Source organism: Papaver somniferum, chromosome 7, assembly GCF_003573695.1.
Source record: "Papaver somniferum cultivar HN1 chromosome 7, ASM357369v1, whole genome shotgun sequence".
In the NCBI taxonomy this organism is placed as follows: domain Eukaryota; kingdom Viridiplantae; phylum Streptophyta; class Magnoliopsida; order Ranunculales; family Papaveraceae; genus Papaver; species Papaver somniferum.
This window is the reverse complement of record NC_039364.1, coordinates 148,112,446-148,129,844: the sequence shown is the minus strand read 5'-3', so window position 1 is coordinate 148,129,844 and position 17,399 is coordinate 148,112,446. Positions and strand designations below refer to the sequence as shown.

At 36.8% G+C, this 17,399-nt stretch overlaps 1 pseudogene; it reads right to left on the bottom strand.

Moving 5' to 3' along the window:
- Positions 1-17,037: 17,037 nt before the first annotated feature.
- On the bottom strand, positions 17,038-17,137 carry LOC113300805 (annotated as a pseudogene).
- Between the last annotated feature and the right edge of the window lie 262 nt (positions 17,138-17,399).

Below are 17,399 nucleotides of genomic sequence, written 5' to 3'. Positions count from 1 at the left end.
TTTTTTTTTTTTTTTTGAAAGAAAAACAAAAATATTTCATTAAGCTCAAAGAAAAGCACAATTAAGCATTACAAGACACTTCTTTCTAGGATCCAAGACCATAGCTCAGTGGTATCCCATCAATTCCAGTAAGGAGGAAGTCAGGGGTTCAATCCCCGCCGCCGTAAAGGTTTGTAATAGATTAGTTGTATAGTGGGTTGAGCGGTGTTGGATCTGGAAGTAGGGCCAGTCCAACTGGTTGGGTTCGGGTAGGGGCCTGGGTCCGGCTTTCGCGTATCAAAAAAAATAAAAAAATAAAAAAACTTCTTTCTAACTCCAACTTAGAACTAACACATTCAGGGAGCTCTGAACTCCATTTCGTAGCACAATTGTTATTCCTGACATATTTAGCAAGCAAATCGGTCGCTTGATTACATTTCATATTTCTAAAGAACACTTGAACATAACCTAAACACTTAATTAAGAACTGAAATTCCCTAACAACATTGCTATCCTCCCATCTGGTGATGATATGATCTCTATTTACGCTTTCCATAACCTCTTTGTTGTCTACTTCCACTATGACATGTTGAAGTTGCAACTGAATGATCCAATGAAGAGCTTTTAGAACTTCCGCTGCTTCAGCTTGAACCACATCCCCAACTTTTTCTATCATTGTCCATGCCTCCACCAACCTACCTGTAAAGTCTCTAATACCAGCATAATTATTTCCAGGCATAACAAAAGCATCAATGTTAATTTTTAGTTTTCCTATGAGAGGGGGATTTCACTTATTATTGTTAGTGCATCTGCCCACTGTTCTAACAAACATGTTGTTAACCACTTGTGTCTGATGCATACTAAGATTAGCGTGAATTTTATTTTCATTACATAATGTTATGATTCTCTGTTTTAGACTGGCACTTGAGCATTTGCTATTATTGAAAATTAGATCATATTTTGACTTCCATATAAACCAAATTGAGATAACTATGAGGTTTATCTTGGCTTTCTTGTTGAAAGAAATGTTATTGTTTGGACTATACCAAGTCCTTAACCATTGGCTAATATCTTGAACTGAATAGAAATTTTGAGCAATCTCTGGGGAAACTGCACTCCAAATACTTCTAGTATAGTTGTACTGAATCAGAAGATGTGTAATGGTTTCTGCTTCACTGTTGCATCTTTGAAAAATTACATCTTGCACTTGTGTTTGTCTAGCAAATCTTTCAATTACAGGAACAATGTCATGAGCAACTTTCCATAAAAACAATTGGCATTTGTGAGGAATATTGATGAAAAGATGAGGGTGCCCAAATACACCAAAATCTTTTGTTTATAAACCTATAAATCATCTACCGAATGTGATCGTCTATAGACAGAGTCGAGAAAATATGACAATTTGATCCACACTTCGTGTGATCGTCTTTGGATACAAGATTGAGACAATAAAACAATAAGATCACTCGTGTGATTGACTATGGATACAAGATCGAAATGATACGACAACAAACTGTGTACTTGATAATAGGTTTTGCAATAACCGAAAATCTATGAGATAAATATCAAGTATTACGGAGTTAACTTACTTGTGTATTTTACTTATTTAACAATTATAATGCGTAAAACAAAGTAAAAGACACAACAATATTTTTTTAAACGAGGAAACCGCAAATGCAGAAAAACCCCGGGACCTAGTCCAGTTTTGAATACTCTCAGAATTAAGCTGCTATACAAAATCAAAACCAACTTTGTATAGTTGAGACAAAGTAGACTACCCCTAGCTACTTAGTTCCCTCAGTATCCCTGCGCCTTTTACTTCTAGAGTCACGCACGTGAATAACAAGTCCTTTCGACCGGATTTCAAACAGCAAAGGAAGAATCCATTTGGTAACCACTCTAATCAATCTTGATAGAAGATTAGATGAGTTGTCGACAAAAACTCTTATGTTTAATCTAATAAACTCCTTTGTCTGGTTAGATAAATCTATCCAATAACTACCGAAATAGTCAAGTTTATATTCACACTCAATCGATATAGATCTCAAAAAGAAACTATAGAGAATGTCGATATCACGCAACTAATCAATCAGATCTATCAAAGATAAATTAATTCTAGTTGGATCCCAGCCGATCAAGGTTTGTGCACTAAATACATAAGATACGAAAACTAATAAGAATTCTTCTTCGTCTTCAAATCTTCTATTGCCTTTAAAAACCTGCACAACAACACTTGAATCCTCTTGTGATCAATCACACAGAACGGAGTCTGTTAACAATGGATTATCACAAGATGTCGTTAGATCTATCAACAGTTCTAAAGATCCCATCGATACTTTGATCTAATCTGAGTGAATCTTATAACAGAAGAGAAGATTCTCAAGAATAAACAAACTAGGTGCAATCAAAGTTTCAACAACCGTTAGTCAATCAAATCAATAATCGAAAACCAATAACATTGTGATTATCTAGTTTCTCACCAACGGTACTCGTAGAGCTTCTTGATCCCATAGAAGTCTTTAAACGAGCGATCGTAAGAGATTTCACCTAATTAGGATACTTTCCTCTCCAAATAGACGGCTCCACCAGAAACAACAAGAAATGAAGTTTGCCTGGCTATTAGGATATTTTGCTAGAAATGCAAACTTAGGTACTTATAGACCAAGGTTGTTTGGACAACAAGGAAATTCCAAAACCAAAAATATTCTCGCATTAAAGTACCTAATTTCGGTTTTCCTATTTCCACTTAAATGCCACGCCTATATTTCCTAAAACTCTCATAGAAAACTTCTATTATTAGTCTAGCACATTAAATAATAATATTTCCAGAGGATATGCTTTAATTGTTGGTAATTAAAACATATATAATGAAAATCATAATTAAATGCTTTTCAATTTTTTGGACCAGGGATAACCTTGAGTATCAAGAAATACGTTTGAACAATAAATGATAAAATTTAATGCTCATGTTCAAAATATGTTGACATCTTTACACAACAAACTCTAATTCCCACTGCTTGTTAAAGACCAAAGAATCTTATCTTCATGCTGAATGGAAGGTTTTATTTTTAAGATCATCTCAATCTGGTCTTGTGTGAAGTAGTTTTGCAGTATATTTAATTTCCATCTTTTTGTGTAAAGATCAATTAGCTCTGCCACTTTCATGTTATTAGGAATTTATTCATCTGAGAAGAAGTTTTCTTGAATTTGTTGAGATGTATAACCTTATATCCAATTGTATTTGAAGACATGAACTTTTTTTTCATCTTCAATTTTCCATATACGAAATTGCTTATCCCATTTGATACCATTACATAAGCTTTTCCAGATAGACATCCCATTACTTGAAACATCATCATGTAATACATTCTCCTCAGCAAAATGTTTAGCTTTCAAAACTTCAGCCCATTTTTCGTCTTCTTCCTGAAATAGCCTCCAAGACAATTTAGTGACGATTGCTTCATAAAAATATTTCAGATTTTTTAAACCTAATCCTCCCCATCTTTTTAGAATAGAAACACTGGACCAAGATTTAAAGTAACATTCCCTTCCTTGCTTTTTTGTTCCACTAGTATTTTATTTGAATAAATTCTAATTTGTTTATAGTTTGCTGAGGAAGAATGAAGCAACTCGTTTGAAACTGAGCCATTAAGTTTGTGACTGATTGAATTTGAGTACTTCTGCCAGCTTGATTAACCATTCATGCTTGCCATGTTGGAGTATATTTTGCGTCCTTTCTTGAATGCTGCTGACGCGTTTTGTTTTTGCTTTCCCAATGAATAAGTCGATACCCAGATATCTTTCTTCCAAAGGCATCACATTCATTTCTAGCATGCCATAAATTTCTTGCTTAACTTCTTCACTCATTATTTTGCTGAAATATAAGCTAGATTTATTCAGACTCACCATTTGGGTAGAAACTTTACAGAATTTATTGATTATGCCTTTGAGATTATTTACTTAGTTACTATTTGCAGAAGAAAACAATATGCAATCATCTGGAAAAACAAATGTGATACTGGTGGGCTCTTTTTTGCAAGAACTATTGGAATTATGCTTTTATTTACCACTGAAGAATGAATCATTATATTAAAGCCTTCCATGCAGATTGTGAAGAGTGTTAGAGCATTGCTCGGTCGAACTTGCATGCGTTGCTATCTCAAGCATGTTTGTCAATGTTAGTGATCAAAACTATAAGTCTTGATTTCTAGTCTACTATAGCTAAGTCTCGGACTAGGATAGAAAGTGTAGTTGAGCTCAAGAACTCCATGGCAGATCATCATACAAGACGAAGAACTACTCAAGGAACTGGTGGAACTTCATCGACAAAAAGGTATGTGGAGACTTGAACTTATCTATCACTTAAAAGTCTATCTACTTTATCTCCTATCTTGAGACAAAAGTCGTTCTGCTATATAGACTTTGATTATACACATTTGCTATTTCGAGCCGAGTTTGTCTCGCTTATCTATTTCTCGATATATGTGTTGGTAGCTTTCGTTTTAGACAAATTCATCTTTAGCTAGTGACGAAAGTCATGTTATGTTCCAATCACTTTGAAAATTGCTTTGACGAAAAATAGTTTGTGAATAACAACTATATAACGTCCTCTAAGAATGTTTCAATGATTTAAATGAGAGTTTAAATTATATAACTATTGATGGATATAAGCATTGTTGTGGAAACACATATATGTACATATCTTTATTCCTTGAACCTAATTTTGTGAACTTTGTTGATCAAGAGAACCGGAATAGTGGCATGAGCTAAGTCCGCGAACTGGCGGAAGTTCTCGACCCGAGAAAATCTGCTGGAGTTTGAGAACTCCTTCCGAGAACTTAAGTCCGCGAACCCAGTCCGCGAACTTGAGTTGGTTATATCTAAAAATGATTGTTTGTGAACTCATGTTTATATAAACTATGGAATGCTATTTTCAAACCGTGGCTATAAAGTTCATGAACCGATTCGAGTGAATCAAATCGTTTTTGCTTCAATTGTGTTTTGTGTAGTACATAAGATTTCCTTGCAATTGAATAACTCTCTAACTATTTCATTTGAGTCATTTGAACTAGTTATGGTGAAGAAGAAGATGGTTGATATGAAAGTGATCATATGGCTAACCATTTGGTTAACTATTGTTGAACCAACAAATGTACATGTTTGGGTACGGTTACACAAACCTAGAAACGTGCATTTCATTTGTGTGCAACAAGCTAAGTTTTCGATCTAACGGTTGAAAGATATTAGCTTGAATCTAATCAGGTTTTCATCTAACGGTGAATATTGAATACTTTGTTACCAAGCTAACATTGATTGCAAACCTTGATTTGAAAGATTATATAAGGGAGAACTCTAGAAACTGGGAAACCTAATCCCCACACCTTATGTGTGATACTAGTTGTGTAAGCTAGAGTCGATTCTCTTTTAACCTTTGGTTTCCTTTTCTCAAACCAGGTTAACGACTTAAAGACTTCATTAGGATTGTGAAGCCAAACCGATACTACTTTCTCGTAGTTGTGTGATTTGATCTTGTTGTTTCTATCATACGAGTACAATCGCAAAGATTGGATTGAGATTGATATGTCCGATAGGCAAGATATAAAAGTAGTCACAAACATCTTCGTCTCATCGTTTGTGATTCCACAATATCTTCTTTCGCCGCGTCGATTAAGATTATTGTGAGGTGATTGATAATACTAGGCTGTTCTTCGGGAATATAAGTCCGGGTTATCAATTGGTTCCTGTTCACCATGATTTATCAAAAGACGGAACAAAAACTCTTGGGTAGACAGATTTATTCAATCATATAGACTTTTCTGTGTGATATATATTTGTTTATTAAGTCTTCGACTTTGGGTCGTAGCAACTCTTAGTTGTGGATGAGATCAGCTAAGGTAATCAAGTGTGTAGTATCCTGCTGGGATCAGAGACGTAGGAGCATAACTGTACCTTGGATTAGTGTGAGATTGATTGGGTTACAACTACAGTCCAAACCGAAGTTAGTTTGTAGTAGGCTAGTGTCTGTAGCGGATTAATACAATGTGTGTTCAATATGGACTAGGTCCCGGGGTTTTTCTGCATTTGCGGTTTCCTCATTAACAAAATTCTGGCGTCCATGTTATTTCTATTCCGCATTGTATTTCGTTATATAATTGAAATATCACAGGTTGTGCGTCGTTCAATCAATTAGAATATCCGACCTTTTGGTTATTGATTTAAATTGACTTACACTTGGATATTGGTTTTTGGTACCATCCAAGTTATCTCTCTAGCATTTGATAAAGACTCGCAGATTTCTATTTGCTTGAGTATGTATCAAATCGAGACATTGAGATATAAACTCTTTGATATACTTTTTATCTAGATTGAGTCTGACTGTCTAGTTGATTCTCTAGAAAGTATATTGGAGTTTGTCCATACATATTGCTAAGTGAAATATTGGGTGTGGTTGTTGTCCCCCCCCCCCCCCCCCCCCCCCCCCCCGCTTTTTCAATTGGTATCAGAGCAGGCAAACACGTTCAATACCTTACAAGTCTGTGTTTGTAGCGATCTGACTTTATGGAAGATAATGTCTCAAGTAACGCTTCACCAGGTTTAAAAACCAATCGTCGAAGAAGTTCTGATAAACTGGTTATTCTCCAAAAAAGGTTGGATGAACAAATCCGGATCAATTCTAATCTTGTTGCAGAAATTGCAAAACTTAAGGATTTGATATCTTTTAAAATTCCTTTGATACATCTGAGTAACTCCAGTTGTTATTCTCTGAAGAACAGTCGTAAGTCAGATAATAAACAACGATCAGATGTTGTTAAAACTGATATGACTAAGAACATATTCCAAAAACTTAAAGGTGTTGGCCCATGTTTGTTTTGTGATTCCTCCAATCACTTTCAACATGTTTATATGTCTTTTCAAAAGAATTTGAAAGTTGCAATTAATCTTCATAAGAAAACTAAACAACTTATTGTTTCTCTAAAAAGGCGTACAAAACTATCAGGAAATCCTAAACAGAAAAGTACTGATAGTACGGGAGCTTTTGCTTTAAATCAACATCACCCTTTCAATGGTTTCTTGACAGTGGATGTAGTAGACATATGACAGGTGATCTCACATGGTTCATTTCTTCTGAAGACTATAAAGGTGGACCAGTAACATTTGGAGATGGGAGATGTTGCTACATAAGCAAGAAGGGGACGATCAAACTACCCGGCGTACCTGAAATCCATGATGTAGTGTACGTAAAAGGTATAACTGCAAATCTTCTTTCTATTAGTCAAATTTGTGACAAAGGCCATCGAGTTGTCTTCAATTCAAATGGATGTGACATTGTAGACAAAACTGAGAAAGTGATTTTCCAAGGAAATCATGGTAAAAACAACTGTTATCTTCTCGATACTCAGTTCAGTAACTGTTGCAATTTTACTAAGGTGGAATCTACACATCTTTGGCAAGAGCGTTTTGGTCACATCAACTATCGCCTTCTAACTAAGATCATTAACAAAGAACTTGTTAGAGGCGTTCCCAAAATCAATGCAAAGATTGAAGGTGTATGTGGTGCCTGTCAAAAGGGTAAACAAATTAAAGTTCACCATAATTTATCTCGAGATATTCTCACTAAAGCACCACTTGATTTAATTCATATGGATCCCTTCGGACCAATTCAACAACCCACGGTTGCTGGTAAGAAGTATCCTTTAGTTATGGTAGATGACTACACCAGGTTCACTTAGGTTGCATTTTTATCTCATAAGAATGAAACCCTTGATGAATTCAAGATTATTGTTAAAAGAATCCAGAACGAACAAGGTCGCAAACTAAAGAAAATTAGAAGCGATCATGGAACTGAATTCAAGGACACAAAGGTGTTTGAATTTTGTGACGAACTGGGGATTATTCAACAACACTCACCACCCATTACTACTCAAGATAATGGAGTTGCAGAAAGAAAAAACAGAAACATTCAGGAAATGGCAAGGGTAATGCTCCATAACAAAAACCTACCATGCTCCATAAAAAAAACCTACCATTAAGGTTTTGGGGAGAAGCTGTTTTTACATCATGCTATTTGATCAACCGTGTTTACTTGCGGTCTAAAACTTAAACACTCCTTATGAGTTGTGGTACGGAAGAAAACCCAACTTACACTATCGCAGAGTGTTCGGGAGCAAGTGCTACATTCTAAAAGATCGAGAACAGAGAGGGAAATTTGATACCAAAAGCGATGAAGGTATCTTTCTTGGCTATGCTACTGATAGCCGTGGTTTTAGAGTATTTAATCTCAGAACCCATGTCATGATGGAATCCGCTAATGTTATCATAGATGATATTACTAATTTTCTTCATGATAATCCTCCTGCTGAATTGCCTCCAACTGAGACAATTAATAAAGTCAAAGAAATCCCAGATTCAGTTGAAGTCATCCAAACTATCACTGACCCTGATATTTCTAGTGACGTGCGATGTGATTTCAAATTGAGTTGTAGTAAAAAGTTTGTTGAGACTTGTGAAAGTAATAGATTTTAGACTTAATTTTAAAGCAAAGAAAATAAAGCAAATAAATGTTGATATGTTGTGAAAATTATGGAGAAGTTGGAGCTAGGATTTCACCATTTATGCAATTTAAACAATTGATTCGATTCTAAAATATTGCCAAAATCAGATTCCCAAAATATCAAATGTTAGTCGCAAGTATAACGCATCAAGAGTCTAAAACTAAGCATGCATCATCAAGAGAAAACACATTTGATTAATAAGAATCATTTAATTTATTTTTTTATCAATGCAAATAATCATATAAAAATATTGCATAAATTTATAAAATAAATATTACCACATAACTCTTGAGAGAATGGCTTCCTCCGTCGCCCCAGGGATTGGGTTTAGCTCATCATTAGGAAAACACTCTCAAAAATGATTTTTTATTGCTCAAAGGTGGTGTACAAATGATGAAATGGGAGTGATAATCGGGTTTGCAACAGTTATAAGTGTTACAAACTGAAAAGAACGATAGAACAGTATTGTCGCTGATTCTCGACCCACGCTCGTGTGTCGTTTCCATTGTTGAAAAACGACTGTCTTGGATGGTCTGTTCTTCGCGTTCTTCAGATGAACAGCAACAGAAAAATATTTCTGGAACTTGATTTTTTTCGACTTTGTGATGCTCTATAATCTCCCAAACTCTCCGTAAACCTTCTAAGATATTCCAGCACCTATTTATAACCCAGCAACAACAAAATCTCACGTAATAACTTCATATAATTCTCCATTATTCTTCACGGCCAGTTTAGGATATAATTCAGATTTTTGATCTCTACACGCGTTCTGAAGCTTCCAAATTTCCATATGTAACTCCTTCACACTCCAAATAGTTGTTAGGGTCTTCCAAACACGTGCAAACTCCTCTGCTGCTCGCGCAAATCCCGTGATATCCTCTTCCGAGAATAAACTCCCCTGTTTTCTTCTCGTGAATTATCTAGCCAAATTTAGCCAATTAAATCACTCATGATAGTTTTGTTGGGACATATCACAATTACCCAACAAATTTCATCCCTTTAATCGACCCAGAACTCCTTCAAATATCGATCGAAAAATCACACAGTTCTTTTTTTATTTTCCCGCCAAAATTCAGTTTTGAAATGTTGAAGATGAAGTGCCCCTATCCTGTTCTGGGGTGCGAATAGCAGATGGGTGCTGAGGACAAATTTGGGTGCTGAGGATGAATTTGGGCTACGCATAACCTTGGGTGCCCCTTAGCCAAATCTGGGGTCCGTATAGGAAATGTCCTCCAGGGGTCCAAATAGCACTTTTTGAGCAGATTTTTCCACACAAGTGTATTTCTCCAAAAACACCTACACAAACATAAAAACACCATAATAAGTACAAAATCAAGTACTAGCAATAGATACATTGAGGACAATTCAGACACAAAAATGTGTCTATCAAATACCCCCAAACTTATTATTTGCTAGTCCTCGAGCAAATCTAATATAAAATGACTACACTTAGCATGTGCAGCAAGCCGTTAGCGGCGGAGTGTTGTCTCCGGAGGGATTACCAGAGGTGTACCCACAAAACCATTACTCCAGACCCTAGATATCTACGCAGAACCTTGGAAGGCACTAAAGAATCTCCTTGGTTGGCATAGAAACATTGACTATAGGAGGAAGTATCCTGATGCGAATTTCAAATTGTTGTACACGAGTTTGCACTAAATATACTATAATTCATACATAAGTGACATAGCTCTACTCAGATAGTTTCTAGACATCATAACCGGAGTCAACCAATCATATGGAAAGATTAAGAAGACGGATAAAGAGAAAATAGATGGTTAAAGTGAACGGTGTTTCCTATATCTGTCTGAAGGCCTCTGCCAAGATGAACCTATCCTAATGGACTGAGATACCGGCCTTACTAATATCAACACAACTGGCATATACAAGGGGACCAGTGGTCGATAAACCTAACTTTAGGTCAACACAACCGGCATATACAAGGGCATCAGTGGTCGACTTTATTGAATTTATTCCGGTTGGTCTGATGTTCTGGTCTCAAACTTTTTTTTTTTTTGGTATCTCAATCACCCTATTTCACCTAGCAATGGTAAAAACTTGAGTCGTGTGCCCCACCAAATCACTTAAGAAATAAAAACAGAAGGGATTAGGATTCAACGAGTTATGGCGAAACTACCATGATTTTTTTAATTCTAACACCTGAGCTCTGTGCTTTTATGAATAGACTCTTTAGATGTTTCCATCTAATCAGATTGGTTCCTCAACTCCTACAACCAATATGTTCCCATCCACTTAGATTGGTTAGTTCCAACCTTAATAAGCATAAATTTCTAGTCTCTGGAGTTTATTTATTGCAACTAAAAGCTAACAAAAAATTTCTTCCCCACCCCCAAACTTAAATCTAACATTGTTCTCAATGTTTCTAATGAAAGAGAAATACCAAAAAGCAAAGTAACATGAGGAATCAGTAAAGAGAGAAGTCGGAAAGATAGTACCTGGGTGAAGAGAGAAATCAAAAACTAATATACAGCATACAATCGCCTCGATGGTCAATCAAGGGTAAACAAGGACCTCCACAACATCACCTGTAGGAAAGGGATCTAAAATGGGTTTCAATCTCTGACCGTTAACCTTCGAAGAACTACTACCATCTGGTGTCTCGATCTCAACAGCTCCATGAGGAAAGACAGTGCGAACAATAAAAGGACTCGTCCACCGAGAACGTAACTTCCCAGAGAAAAGATGCAAGCGGGTATCATACAGTAGAACTTTTTGACTTGGAGACAATGACTTCCTTCAAATATTTCTATCATGCACAAATTTGATTTTGTTCTTATACACCTTCTCACTATCGTAAGCATCTATACGGATCTCTTCCAACTCATTGAGCTGGAGTTTCCTATGGGCTCCTGCCTTGTCAAGTGAAAAGCTGCTTAACATCCCAATAAGCACTATATTCTAACTCAACAGGTAAATGACATGCCTTTCCATACACAAGCCGATAAGGCGACATTCCAATGGGGTCTTAAACGCAGTACGGTAATCCCATTAGGCATCAGTAAGCCTAGACGACCAGTCTTTCCGATTAGGATTAACTGTTTTCTCTAATATACGTTTTATCTCCCTATTGGAAACCTCTACCTGACCACTAGTATGTGGATGATATGGGTTGCTACCTTATGTGTACCATATTTCTTCATCAAAAGCCTAAAAGGTCCATTACAAAAGTGCGACCCTCCATCACTAATTATAGCTCGCGGTGTACCAAAACGTGTAAGTATATTATTTTTCAAGAACTCAATCACAACCCTATGGTCATTGGTTTTACACGCAACTGCCTCAATCCACTTAGAGACATATTCTACAGCGACAAGGATGTAAAGTTTACTAAACGAATTAGGAAACAGACCCATAAAGTCAATACCCCACACATCAAAGACCTCAACAACTAAAATAGGGTTCAAGGGCATCATGTTCCTATGGGAAATGGTTCATAATTTCTGGCAACGCTCACAAGTAACACAGTGACTATGGGAGTCTTTAAACAACGAAGGCCAATAGAATCCACACTGCAATATCTTAGCAGCAGTCTTCTTAGCACTAAAGTGACCCCTACAAGCATGATCATGACAAAAGGAAATAATACTGGACCGGTCACTCTCAGGTATACATCTCCTAATAATCTGGTCTGGAAAATACTTACACAAATAAGGATCATCCCAAAAAAAGTGCTTCACCTCGGCTAAAAACCTAGAACGATCTTGTTTACCCCAATGTTGGGGCATTCGACCAGTAACAAGATAATTCACTATATTCGCATACCAAGGTGCTTGGGTAACAAAGAACAGTTGTTCATCAGGAAAACTATCCCTAACAGGAGGAGAATCATTAAGGGTATCCACAACAAGCCTAGACAAGTGGTCTGCTACTACATTTTCTGCACCTTTTTTATCTCTAATGTCTAAGGAAAATTCCTAGAACAATACGATCCATCTAATCAATCAAGGTTTAATATCCTTCTTGGAAAGAAGATACTTCAAAGCAGCATGATCAGTAAAGATTATGACCTTAGAACCTAAGAGGTAGAATCTAAACTTGTCCAAGGCAAACAAAATAGCTAATAGTTCCTTCTCCGTAGTGGTATAGTTCAACTGGGCATCATTCAGAGTTTTGCTAGCATAGTAAATCACATGAAGTAACTTATTTTCTCGCTGACCTAGCACAACACCAATAGCATAATCTGAAGCATCACACATGATCTCAAAGAAGAGGTTCCAGTTGGGTGCCTGGATTATGGGGGCGGTACTGAGTAAATTCTTAAGCTTCTCAAAAGCCTCTAAACAAGCATCATCAAAGACAAACTTAACGACTTTTGCAAGCAAATTGCAAAGAGATCTAGAAATTAAGCTAAAATCCTTAATGAATCGACGATAAAAACCTGCATGCCCTAAGAATGACCTAATATCTCTTACGGTTTTTGGGACCTGTAAAGTTTTACTGAGGTCAACTTTGGCTCTATCTACCTCTATACCCTTCGAAGATACAGTATTACCTAGAACAATTCCTGAACGAACCATGAAGTGACATTTCTCCCAATTAAGCACTAAATTCTTTTCCTTACACCTAGTCAAAACTAATGACAAATGATGCAACCACTCATCGAAAGACGAACCAAACACTGAAAAATCATCCATAAAGACCTCTAAGAACCGTTCTACCATGTCAGAAAATATGCTCAACATACAACGCTGAAAGGTCGCAGGGGCATTACATAGCCCGAAAGGCATGCGTCTATAGCAAAGGTACCAAAGGGACAGGTAAAGTGGTTTTCTCTTGGTCTTCTAGAGCTATGACAATCTGATTATAACCCCAGTATCTATCTAAAAAACAATAATGGCTACGTCCAGCTAATCTCTCTAGCATTTGGTCGATGAAGGGAAGGGTAAAAGGGTCCTTCCTAGTGACCTTGTTCAATTTCCTATAGTCAATACAGACACGCCAACCCGTGGTCACCCGGGTTGGGATTAACTCATTGTTATCATTTTGGACTACAGTAATACCGGATTTCTCGGGAACAACCTGAACGGGGCTGACCCTCTTACTGTTTGAAATGGGGCAGATAATGCCTGCATCTAACAGCTTAAGAACCTCGGTTCGAACTACTTCTTTCATATTAGGGTTCAGTCGACGTTGCATCTCCCTAGAAGGTTTGGTGTCACTGATAGACATATTTTTGTGTCTGATATAATCTCAATTGTATATATTGTTAGTGCTCGATTTGTATTTATTATGGCCTTTTTGTGTCTTTGTAGGTGTTTTTGGATAAATAAGCTTTTGCGGGAAAATTGGCTCGAAAAGTGGTATTTGCGCTCGTGGGAGAAAATTACTATTCGGACTCTCAGTTTGGATAAGGGGCATACAACTGTTAAGGGGCACTCCACTGTTAATTGCACCCCGGATGTGCTATTTACACCCAGTGGCTAAATGAAGTCCAGCGCTGGATAAGGGGACACCCTTTCACCAACTCAAATTGAAATTGGCGAGAAATTTTATCTTCTCCTGCGTGTTTTACTGGCAGAGTTGGATTCGAATTTTGGATGTGTCAGGCAGAGATTCAAATACGAAGCTTGTTTGCGTTGGATTATACTTGACTAAACAAGGCTGGTATAATGGATTTAACGGATTAAATTGGCCTGGCTAATCAGTTCTCGGCAAACAGGGAAGAAGAACTGCGTAATTCTGAAGCTGATATTTTGGAGAGTTTCAAGGGTTAATTTGCTGCGATATTCTTGTTACCTATTTAACAGGATTAGTGACGTGATTGGGGAGTAGAAAAAGGAATCAAAATCTTCTTATATGTGGTAGTTATCTAAAATAGGGAGAGAAAAGTTATTTACGGCAACAGGCAGATAATCTTGGTCCTGTTTTGATTATTTTGGAAGGTTATAGAGAAGATATTCCCTGTTAGATTCAACTCTATCCCATACGAAGAGTTTCAGTTGAAACATAAGCCGCAAAGAGAGTTTAGAAGGAAATAAAACATCCGTAACTTGGCCGTGAAGAAGAAGAAAATTATCGAAGATTTCTTGGGAGATTTATCGACCTGTTGTGTATATATAGGCTTTGGTGAGGTCTACGAATGGGGACGAAGCCTTTCAGAGAAGCTTAGAACACCACGGAGCTCTAGAGATCGAGTTGCAGAAAAATACAATATTCCGCTGCTGCTGCTGAAGAGGAAGAACACGAAGAACATTGACGCACAAGTATCTGTTCAACAACAGAACCCATCTATCGTTTATCAACAACAATTGCATTAAGTCTTTAGCTACTGTTTCCTCTTTGTAACAGAGATTCTGCAACACCTTCACACTATTGCGAATCGGCTGTGTTATCATTTTTTCACCTCATTGTACACTTTTGAGCTATAAAAACATATTTTGAGAGTATGGTTAATATGAGGAGCTAAACCCCATTGCTGAGGCGATAGAGGAAGCTATTTTTCCAACAAAAAGTGGTATATTCTTATTTATTTATTTATCGCAATTATTTTTATGATTGTTTTGCCTTGAGTGAAAATTGTTTGAATGATTCTTGTTAAGAAATTGTTATTTCTTTTGATAGAGCATGCTTGGACCTAGGTTTTTGATGTTTTAAGCTTCGGATTTACACTTGTTATTTTGAGAATCTACTTGTTGCAATAGTTTAGAATCAAATTGAACGAAAAAAAATGCATGAATATAAATGTTGGATTAAATCACTTTGAATTTGGAAAATAGTGGAATCTTAGCCTCAGTGTTCTTTTAATATTGATATCAACTTTGATTGAGTTTGCTATAATTTTTGGTGAGTTTTCTATTTTAATATTAGAATTTAAGTCTAATTAATATCCTTCACAAGTCTGAGAATGGAACCACCTTTACCACTATCTACAAATCACATCAATTTTTGGCGCCGCCGACGCGGACTTGTTTTTAGGGTTTTAGATTTTATTTATTTATTTGTTCTTTTTTATGTTTTTGGGTATTTATCTTGTGTCTACAGGTTCTGGATCATAAAGAAAATTGAGCCAAAGAGTTTGGTGATTTCATAAAGACTTGGAGCTAAAGATTAAAGCAAAAAGAACAGAAAAGAAAACAATTTTATTTTAGACAATTTTAGTTTAGGGTTTGTTTATTTTCTTTTAGAAAAAAAAAACTGTATTAGGGTTTATTATTTTGTAATTTTTCTTTTCTTTTGGACTTTTGGACTTTGGGACATTATTTTTTTTATTACCCTACGGAAGGGTACTTTAAATATAAACTGTTTGCAGAGAAGGAGGACAATTACGATATTGTCTCTGCACCTTGGGTTCGTACACTAGACATCGGAGTCAGTGGCCGAGAGCCGACTACAACCGATTCATCCCCCGTCTGGAACGGGAGGTAAGATTCTAAACACTCGCGAATCTCCTGTCAGCGAGTTACTGGACTCCTTCGTATGCATATATGTTGAGGACTGAATACAGACATTTATTTTTCTAGTAAAGGGCAAGGCCTGGCCATACAAGATAAGGGTTCGGATTTCATCACCGTTCTCTTCTTTCCCGCTTCAGGAACACGTAACCTACGCGAACCTAAGCCTAAAATTTTGACTAGAACGAGACCGATAGGGTAACGAGCTTAACAGGAAAGTCATTCGAAAAATATTGGTTACTCTTTTAAGCATACTTCGAAGTTCATGAAGGTTTTTGTAAGTTGAATGCGTGACTGCGCCACCTTGTAATACCGGTGAGGCCTTGGGTATCAAAGCTCCACCGAGCTTCCCTCGCCTCTATTCAACTTACGTTAACTCGGATTGATTCCAGATGGGTTTGCTTAAATTGTAACCAATTCCCGTTCGAAGGATTAGAAGCTTATCTATAAACAATCTAAGTGGAGCCATCATGCTTTTTGTTTGCTAGAAATCAATAGGTTTGATTTGGTTGAGTCGGCCTTGATCTGTGTTTGCTTACCCTTCCAATTTATAAAATACTATTGTATGCCTGAACGTGATAGAGACGCACTAAGTAGATTTGTTAAAGAGAAACCTAGTAGTTCGAAGCGTCTCGATTACCTTAATCTAGAAAGTCCGACTTTTGAAGAGTCTGTTTTTGAACGTCCTTTGACTGAGTAGAGAATCCTTGTTGCTCGGATGGCGCCAGAAATGGCAACTTTGAAAGCTTTGTTGAATCCAACTAGGACTACTCGTCCTTCGTGTATTAAGTTAGCTGAAACGGAGGCACCCTATGAACTTAAACCTGGGACCTTACAGATGTTCCCAATCTTTTCAGGGAAAGAAAATGAAAACCCTTATTACCATGTTAGGGATTTTGAGGAAATTTGTAGTACTGTAAGAATTAGAGGCTTAAATGATGATGCTTTGAAACTTAGGTTATTCCCATTTTCCCTGAAAGATAAGGCCAAGTCGTGGCTATATAGTTTGGACTCCGAGTCAATTGAGACATATGAACAACTTACAGCTGCCTTTCTCAATAAGTTTTTCCCTAAGCACAAAACATCGTCTATTAGGACGCAAATATGCACATTTTCACAACAAGAGGGAGAATCTTTATATAGGTATTTGGAAAGGTTCAATGATTTATTATCTCAGTGTCCTCATCATGGTTTAGAAAAGGTTAGGCTAGTTCCGATCCTTTATGAGGGTTTAGATTATTCCACAACGACCATGGTTGAGTCTCTATGCACTGGTGAATTTGAAAACCAAACTGTTAATGCGGCGATGGAATTTTTTAATGAAATCGCCGAAAAAACCCAGCAATGGGAAAATAGTAGGGCACCCCAGAAAACAATTCTTTTAAGTAGAGGAAACGTTAATAGGGTAGAAGGAGGCTATGAATCAGATGCCAAAATTTTTGCTATATCAAAAAGT